Below are 7,500 nucleotides of genomic sequence, written 5' to 3'. Positions count from 1 at the left end.
AGAGAGAGAGAGAGAGAGAGAGAGAGAGAATGTTGATCTCAATCGACCAATAAATAGGGACATACACCGGGGGCCACGTCGCCCCGCCCTCCCTACGACGTCAAGCCCGTGGGTCCATCCTGGCGAGTGTCCATGCAGGCCCCCTTCCCATCCTGAGTACCTCACGGCAGGATCTATCGACTTCCTCAAGTCACGAGCTCTTTGGGCGTCCTCTTGGCCTCCTCCACTCAGGATTGTCTCTTACAGAGACAACCCGATGAGCAGGGTCGGCTTCTGAGTAACGTGCCTCGTGCCGTATAGCCGGAGCTGGCGTTGACGGACAATGCAGGCAATATATGTCGAATCAGTCTCACCGAGTACAGTTGCCGGTTTGAACACAGTCATTCCAGCGATATCCAATGATTCTGCGTAGACACTTATTACCAAAGGCATCAATCCGTCTCTCCAAGTCCCTATTCAGTGTCTAAGTCTCACAGCCATAGACAGAAGCACAAGGGGCTTGAAGATCCGGATTTTTGTCCTGCACAGATGTCTACAACGCCGTATACTCGTGCTGAGCGAGCCCATAACATCGTGGGCCAGGCCAACCCGCCGTAGGACTTCCTGATGGTAGTAGTGGCAGCGTTGGCAGTATGAGCAGCAGTAGTAGTGGTGACGTTGGTGCCTTCCTTCACTGCTTCCTCTGTGTGCCGAGGGAGAGAATTTCTATGTAATCAGAGAGTATTATGCGGGGAATAATAATTGGCCGCGGACAGAGGACAGCAAGCCATAGACGGCCGCGATGAATGGCCCGCCGACCACCACTATTAGGCGCTGATTTCAGGGGTTCTGAGGCGGCGAGGGGGGAGAAGGGGAGGAGGTGAGGGAGGTGTATAGGGAGAGGGGCGGATTCGATGAGAGAAAGAGGGGGAGAGGGATGTAGGGTTGCAGTGGTGAGGGAGAGGGAAGTTGAGGGAGACGAAAGGGAGGTGAGGAAGGCGTATAGAGGGGTGGGGAGGGTGTGATGAGAGAGGGAGGGAGAGACATGGGGTAGCAGTGATGAGGGAGACGGAAGATAAGGAAGATGAAGGGAGGGGAGAGAAGATGAGGAAGGGTGTGGCAAGGAAGGCGTATAGAGAGGAGTAGGAGGAAGGTGATGGTAGTGGTGATGGTGGTTGTGGTGGTGGTGGTGGTGGTGGTGGTGCAGGGTCTCTTTGTGTGTGGAGGTGAAGGACTTAACTAAATTTTCGCTCCCTCCTGAAAAGGCCGAAGCGACATAAAGGACAACACACCCGCTGAAGAGGGAACGGCCGCGGTGGGAGGAGGAGGAGGAGGAGGAGGAGGAGGAGGAGGAGGAAGGTGGAAGGTGTAGGAGGAAAAAGAAAAAGAAAAAGAAGATGAACAAGAAGAAAAAAGATGAGGAAGAAAGAAAAGAATGAAAGGAAATGGAAAAGAAAAAAATAAGAGAGAGAGAGAGAGAGAGAGAGAGAGAGAGAGAGAGAGAGAGAGAGAGAGAGAGAGAGAGAGAGAGAGAGAGAGAGAGAGAGAGAGAGAGAGAGAGACTGGAATACGACCATTAGCAACATTCCATAAACAAAAACAAACACACCATTACCTCTTCCTCCTCCTCCTCCTCCTCCTCCTCCTCCTCCTTACCGCAAACGTTAATCCACCCAGAAATTAAACTGACAGAAGCTTCCGTAGGTAACATGTGAAGGAGGAGGAGGAGGAGGAGGAGGAGGAGAAGGAAGAGGAGGAGGAGAAGAAGGAAGAGGAGGAGGAGGAGGAGGAGGAAGAGAAGGAGAAGAAGGAAGAAGGAAAGGGTACCAAACACACACACCTTTACACACACACACACACACACACACGCACGCACGCACGCACAGACACACATCCTTCCTACCTCCACCCCTACTCTCTCTCTCTCTCTCTCTCTCTCTCTCTCTCTCTCTCTCTCTCTCTCGCAAGGCAAATAGAGACACAAATAAGAGAGAGAGAGAGAGGAGGAAGGAGGGAGGGGGAGGTGAAGGAGCAGGAGGAGTAGTTGACAATGGCGGCCCCCCAGAGTGACGCCGGCCCCCTCCCCGCCATATTACCCAGGTCACTTATCACCCGCTAACCCACAACTCCCGCCGTCCCGTCCCGCCCCAACAAGTACCATCTCCTCCTCCTCCTCCTCCTCCTCCTTCTCTTGGGCCTCGCCGTCGCCTCGTATTTTTCTCGGCCTGATTACCTGGCGTGTCGTATATTTATTGTGGGCCTTGTTAACATTGCGTATTGTAATTGGCCGTGTTGAGATTGCCAGCGATGGTGAGCGGGATAAAGCCACGAGAAATAGAGGGGAGGGAAGGGAGAAGAAGGAGGAGGAGGAGGAGGAGGAGGAGGAGGTGTGTGTAGCTAAGGTTGGTTGTGGGTGGTTAAATGGGAGAGAGAGAGAGAGAGAGAGAGAGAGAGAGACCCGACCTTTTTATGCACCATCCTTGATCCAAATGTTGCTCATCCTCATTCTCATCCTCCTTCTCCTCCTCCTCTTGTTTTCCTGCTTCCCACCTTCCTCCCCTCCTTCCCTTCCCTTCCTTCCCTCCCTCCCTCATCGTCTCCTCACTCTACGAGCCTGACACACACTCACTCAGGGGCGCCGGGCAGGACACACGGTCACACTAAGCACTCACAACCAACGTAAATGAGACGACCACGTTCTGTCCCGCCGTAAATATTCGCCTTACGCCTTACCCCGTGTGGTGGGTTGACGCGGCCACGGTGGCGTTTGTCATTTGCCCTGAGTGTGCGTGTAACTGTTAGTGGAGATGTCTGTTTGGGCCACGCGGGGAGGGAGGGTGGTTTGGAGGGGTGGAGTGAGGAAGGAAAGAGGAGAAGAAGGACGGGGGAGAGGAATGATGCGGAGGGAGTGCGGAAGGGAGGGTGGCAGGAAGGGAGAGAGGAAGGGAACTATTTTTGTGTTACTGTCCATTTGGCCCATGCTAGGATTGAAGGATGAAAGAGAGGAAGGGAAGGTATGTAAGAAGGAAGGCACAGAGGTAGAGAGGGTTGGTGGGGAGAGGGTGAGGAAGGAAGAGTGGGAGGAAGGAAAAGAAGGAGAAAGGAAGATGTTCGTGTTACTGTTTAGCTCCTGCCAGTATTGAAGGATGGAAGGGAGGAAGAGAAGGTATATAAGAAGTAAGATACAGAGATAGTGAATAGGTGAGGTTGAGGCATATCATACGTGGAACTGATAACAGATAGATAACCAAAAAGTAATGGAGTTGCAACCTAGAAATTAGAAGTCCCCGGGTAATGGATTCCTGCCCCATGCATACAAGCTCAAGGAACAGTGTGACGAAGACAGTACCGTGGTCTGATAACAGGCGGTGATGGCACGTCTGGTCCGCCACAGCCGCTGATTGTCTGCCGCCCACACCCCAATAACCCGATATCAGGAACCACGCCAGGAATTACCACGCCATCCATCGCCCAAAACCACCGTCCACGCGGCTTCGAGGGCAATCCACGGAGCTCACTTACCCCGATAATGCCATCACCCCGAGGTTCCCCCATCCCAGGCACATCAACGGCCCCGCGCCAGGAATTACCACGCCATCCATCGCCCAAAACCACAGTCCACGCTGCTGGGAGGGCAATCCACGGGGCTCACTTATCCCCAATAATGCCATCACCCTTATTAAACCCCGGAGTGCTCCCATGCCAAACACATCACCGGCCCAGCGCTGAGGTTATCACGCCATTCATCGCCCGAATCCACCGTCAGAGGGAGGCACACAGGGTTCCTTACTGCTTACTTACCTCCAATAGAGCCTCAAGTGTTCCCTTAGTAGGTCAGGAGAGGTCCAACGCTGAGGTTATCATGCTTTTCATCGCCCAAAACCATTGTCAGAGGGAGGCACACAGGGCTCCTTACTGCTTACTTACCCCCGATAGAGCCTCAAGTGCTCCCTTAGTAGGTCAGGAGGCCCAGCGTCGTTCCCCAACCACCGCCTCCGTCCGTAAAAAGGATTGAGAGGGCTTGCTTACTATACTTACCACCGTTAAAGAGAGATACACAAGGTTCCTTAATGCTCACTCGCCCCCGATAGAGCCTCAAGTGTTCCCTTAGTAGGTCAGGAGAGGCCCGGCAAGGCAAATTTCAGGAGACAAAAATCTGTCACAAATCTAGTGCCTCTCTGTTGTCTGATGTCACCTATGTCCCTTTCCTTCCCATCCGTTACTTTTATTTCCCATCCCATCCCGTCCTTTCCACTCCCATCCCTTCCCTTCCCTTCCTTTCCCATTCCTTCCCTTGCATTTGCTTCCTTTCCCATTCCATCCCTTCCCCTCCCATCATCTACCGTCTCATCTCATCCAACACCTTCCTTTCCCCTCCCATCCCACCCCATTCCTTCCCTTCCCTTCCCAACCCTCCCCTTCCCTTCCCATTCCTTCCCATCCCTTCCCATCCCCTCCCTTCCCATACCATCCTCTCCCGTCCACTCCCCACCCCGCTCCCGTCCTTTCCCTTCCTTGGACGCTAGGACAAGACGCCTACAATAATCTCCATCACCGCTCCCTCCTACACAAAGCCCCGTCCACGTCCTCTCCTCCGTCCCTTGGCCTTGCATTAAAAACAGAAGAGATAAGCCCCTGAAAAACACACACATCTTGGAGCGTCTCTGCCATGAAAATCCACGCGGGTCTTCATTGGTTTAATATAAGAGCGAGATAGTTTAGACCTTATAAGAGGCGAGGGTCGGTATCTGCGGGCCGGTTATGTCTTTATTACCGCCATAATGATCCGTAAACGCGGTGCAGGAGGCGGCTGGCGAGGTGCCCCGTCCACAGCGCCGCCGCCGCCCCTCACTCTCCGTCCATCCGCCCGGCAAATGGAGTATATTTACGCCCACTGTCCATTACCGGCCCGCTGAGGTAACCTGATATTTCAGGGGACTATTACTTTTCTTTTTTTCCTTTTTTATACTCTCGTGTCTGTCCTTCCTTCCTCCTCTTCCACGTCTTCGTCCTCCTCCTCTTCTTTCTTCTTACACCGCCTTTACGCCTTGAACGGGAAAAGTCACCCATGAAAGCCCTGTTAGTCTTCTCTGTGGCCTTTGGAAATAGTATTATAGGAATCATGGTAACGTTTATTAATATAGACTCAAAGACCAGGTCGCTCTTCACTAAACAACTAGGCAAGGCAAGGCGAAAGACACACGGAGACAGAGACCAGAAGAAAAGACCTATACACATACACACACTCACACACATACATACACACACAGAGCAAGGCGGCGGACGGACGTTATCACAGCCGCCCCAACATTATTAGCCACTAAGCCTGGATGAGCCCGACGCCCTGGCTTATGGGGACTCGGGTAGCCACTAGCGCCATCAGTAACCTGGGCAGCGCGCGGCCCCGGGAGGCTAAGTGGCTCGTAATTCAGGGTGATACAGCCGCCCAGGACCCAATCTGCCACCTCGTGAACGGCAGTGAGGAGAGTGAGCGAAGAACTGGGGAGGATGGATGCTGAAAACGGTGAATGGCCTGTGTTTTGAGAGTTTTCGTATTAATTTAACTTTTTCAGTGTTGCTCGGAATTAAAGATGATACAGGAGTCTAAAACGTAATCTGCCACCTTATGAACAGTAGTGAGGAGAGTGAGCGAAGAATTGGATGCTGCAAACTATGAATGGCCTGTGCTTTGAGAGTGTTTTCGTATTAGTTCGAGTATTTTTCGGTAAGTTAGTGTGGTGAGGGTACTCAAACTCTAATCTGCCACCTTATGAACAGTAGTGAGGCGAGTGAGCGAAGATCTGGATGCTGGAAACTATGAATGGCTTATGTTTGAAAGAGCTTTCGTATAAATTCGAGTTTTTTTCGGTAAGTTAGTGTGGTGAGGGTACTCAAACTCTATTCTGCCACCTTATGAACAGTAGTGAGGCGAGTGAGCGAAGAATTGGATGCTGGAAACTATGAATGGCTTATGTTTGAAAGAGTTTTCGTATAAATTCGAGTTTTTTTTTTCCTTGACATCTTATTTACTTTCTTATTTGCTTTGATTTGCGCCGTATGATCGTAGCTTAAAAATTAACCACTATTATGATATTTTTAACTTCTTGCGTGTATCTATTACATGAAAATAACCACCTTGAGAACCCATAAAGCCTTAGATCACTCTCAGGAAACAGGAAATCAAGGGAATATTGACAAAAAAAATAGTTTAAATGTAGGCTTTGATTTGCACCTAATGATCGTCACCTTAAAATATAATGATAAAATGTCCCTTCTTAACAAAGTCTTGTGTTCTGCAGGGGACCCATATGTACCACCCTGAGACATCCCCTGACGCGAGGCTGCCGCAGGAGACGCCGCCGCAGTGAAGAGATGGCTCTGGAAAAAATAATTGATTAAATAGTCTGCTTGCGTGGACGTCTCAGGTAAAGTTTTCTATAAGTATTCCTTAGAATCTGATTTTTCGTTTCTTGTTGCTTGGACTTTGATCGCTAATTACTAAAGGAGTCTGGAAGTAATGAAACTTTAGTGTTTTGACAGAAATTGTGACATTATATTTTTTTAAATTTTAATGGACGTCTCAAAAAGATTATTATTCATTAGTTGATATTAGAAATTCCAGTTGAATCATTTTATTGTCACAGATAACTGAATAAAGTAACATTTCTTCTAGTGAGTGTCACGGTAAGTAAAGTTCAGTGAAGGTGTCGATAGGAAGAGTAAAGATAAAAGAAAAAGGTGTAAAAACAGCGATCGAGGTGTTATTGAGATAAACTGAAGTAGATGTGTCGATATAAATGCTGAAGTGATTCGATAGATAAATTACAGTGAATGTGTTCATAGAAAAACTATTAATAAACAAAAAAAAAAGTGAGAGACGTGTTGCTAAGACAAAACTGAAGTGAATTTGTCGATAAAATTGAACTCCAGTGAAAGTGTCGATTAATGAAAATAGAAAAGAAGAAAATTAAAGAAAAAAGCGACCGTGTTACTGAGATAAACTGAAGTGGATAGACAGATAGATAGAGATGCTTAAGTGTCTTGATGGATAAATAAGTGTGAATTGGTTGATGGAAAAACAATATAAATAAACGAAGAAAATCACAAAATAAATGAGAGACGTGTTGCTCAGATAAACTAAGGTGGATGTGTCTATAGATAAAGAAAATATAGAAAAAGAAGAAAATGTGAGAAAAAAGTAATAAAGGTGTTACTAGATAAACTGAAGTGGATGTGTCGATAGATAAAGAATTATAGAAAAAGTTGATAAATATGTTACTAGATAAACTACAGTGAATGTGTCAGTAGAAAAAAACAATAAAACTCAAAGGAGAAAAAACAAAGTAAAATACAGATACACGAATTATGAAAAGACGATAGATAAACTCCAATGAAAGTGTCGATAGAAAAAATAAATATAACAAACAAAAAAGCGAGAGGAAAAATTTGATACACAAAGGAAAAAAAACTAACATAGAAGAAAAAACGAAAAACCAAAACAAATACAAACAAATTAGCGAA

At 48.0% G+C, this 7,500-nt stretch overlaps 1 long non-coding RNA gene across 1 annotated transcript in view; it reads left to right on the top strand.

Moving 5' to 3' along the window:
- Window positions 1-7,500, top strand: part of LOC126999057 (uncharacterized) — a 65,707-nt gene that overhangs the window by 57,437 nt on the left and 770 nt on the right. Inside the window, exons 3-4 of the long non-coding RNA XR_007753117.1 lie at window positions 6,279-6,404; window positions 6,653-7,500. The exon at window positions 6,653-7,500 is cut by the window's right edge and continues 770 nt beyond it. This is a non-coding gene — a long non-coding RNA (uncharacterized LOC126999057). The remainder of the gene's footprint in view (window positions 1-6,278; window positions 6,405-6,652) is intronic.

Source organism: Eriocheir sinensis, chromosome 15, assembly GCF_024679095.1.
Source record: "Eriocheir sinensis breed Jianghai 21 chromosome 15, ASM2467909v1, whole genome shotgun sequence".
Classification (NCBI taxonomy): domain Eukaryota; kingdom Metazoa; phylum Arthropoda; class Malacostraca; order Decapoda; family Varunidae; genus Eriocheir; species Eriocheir sinensis.
The sequence above is the reverse complement of the archived record's forward strand: the minus strand, read 5'-3'. Positions and strand labels throughout refer to the sequence as shown.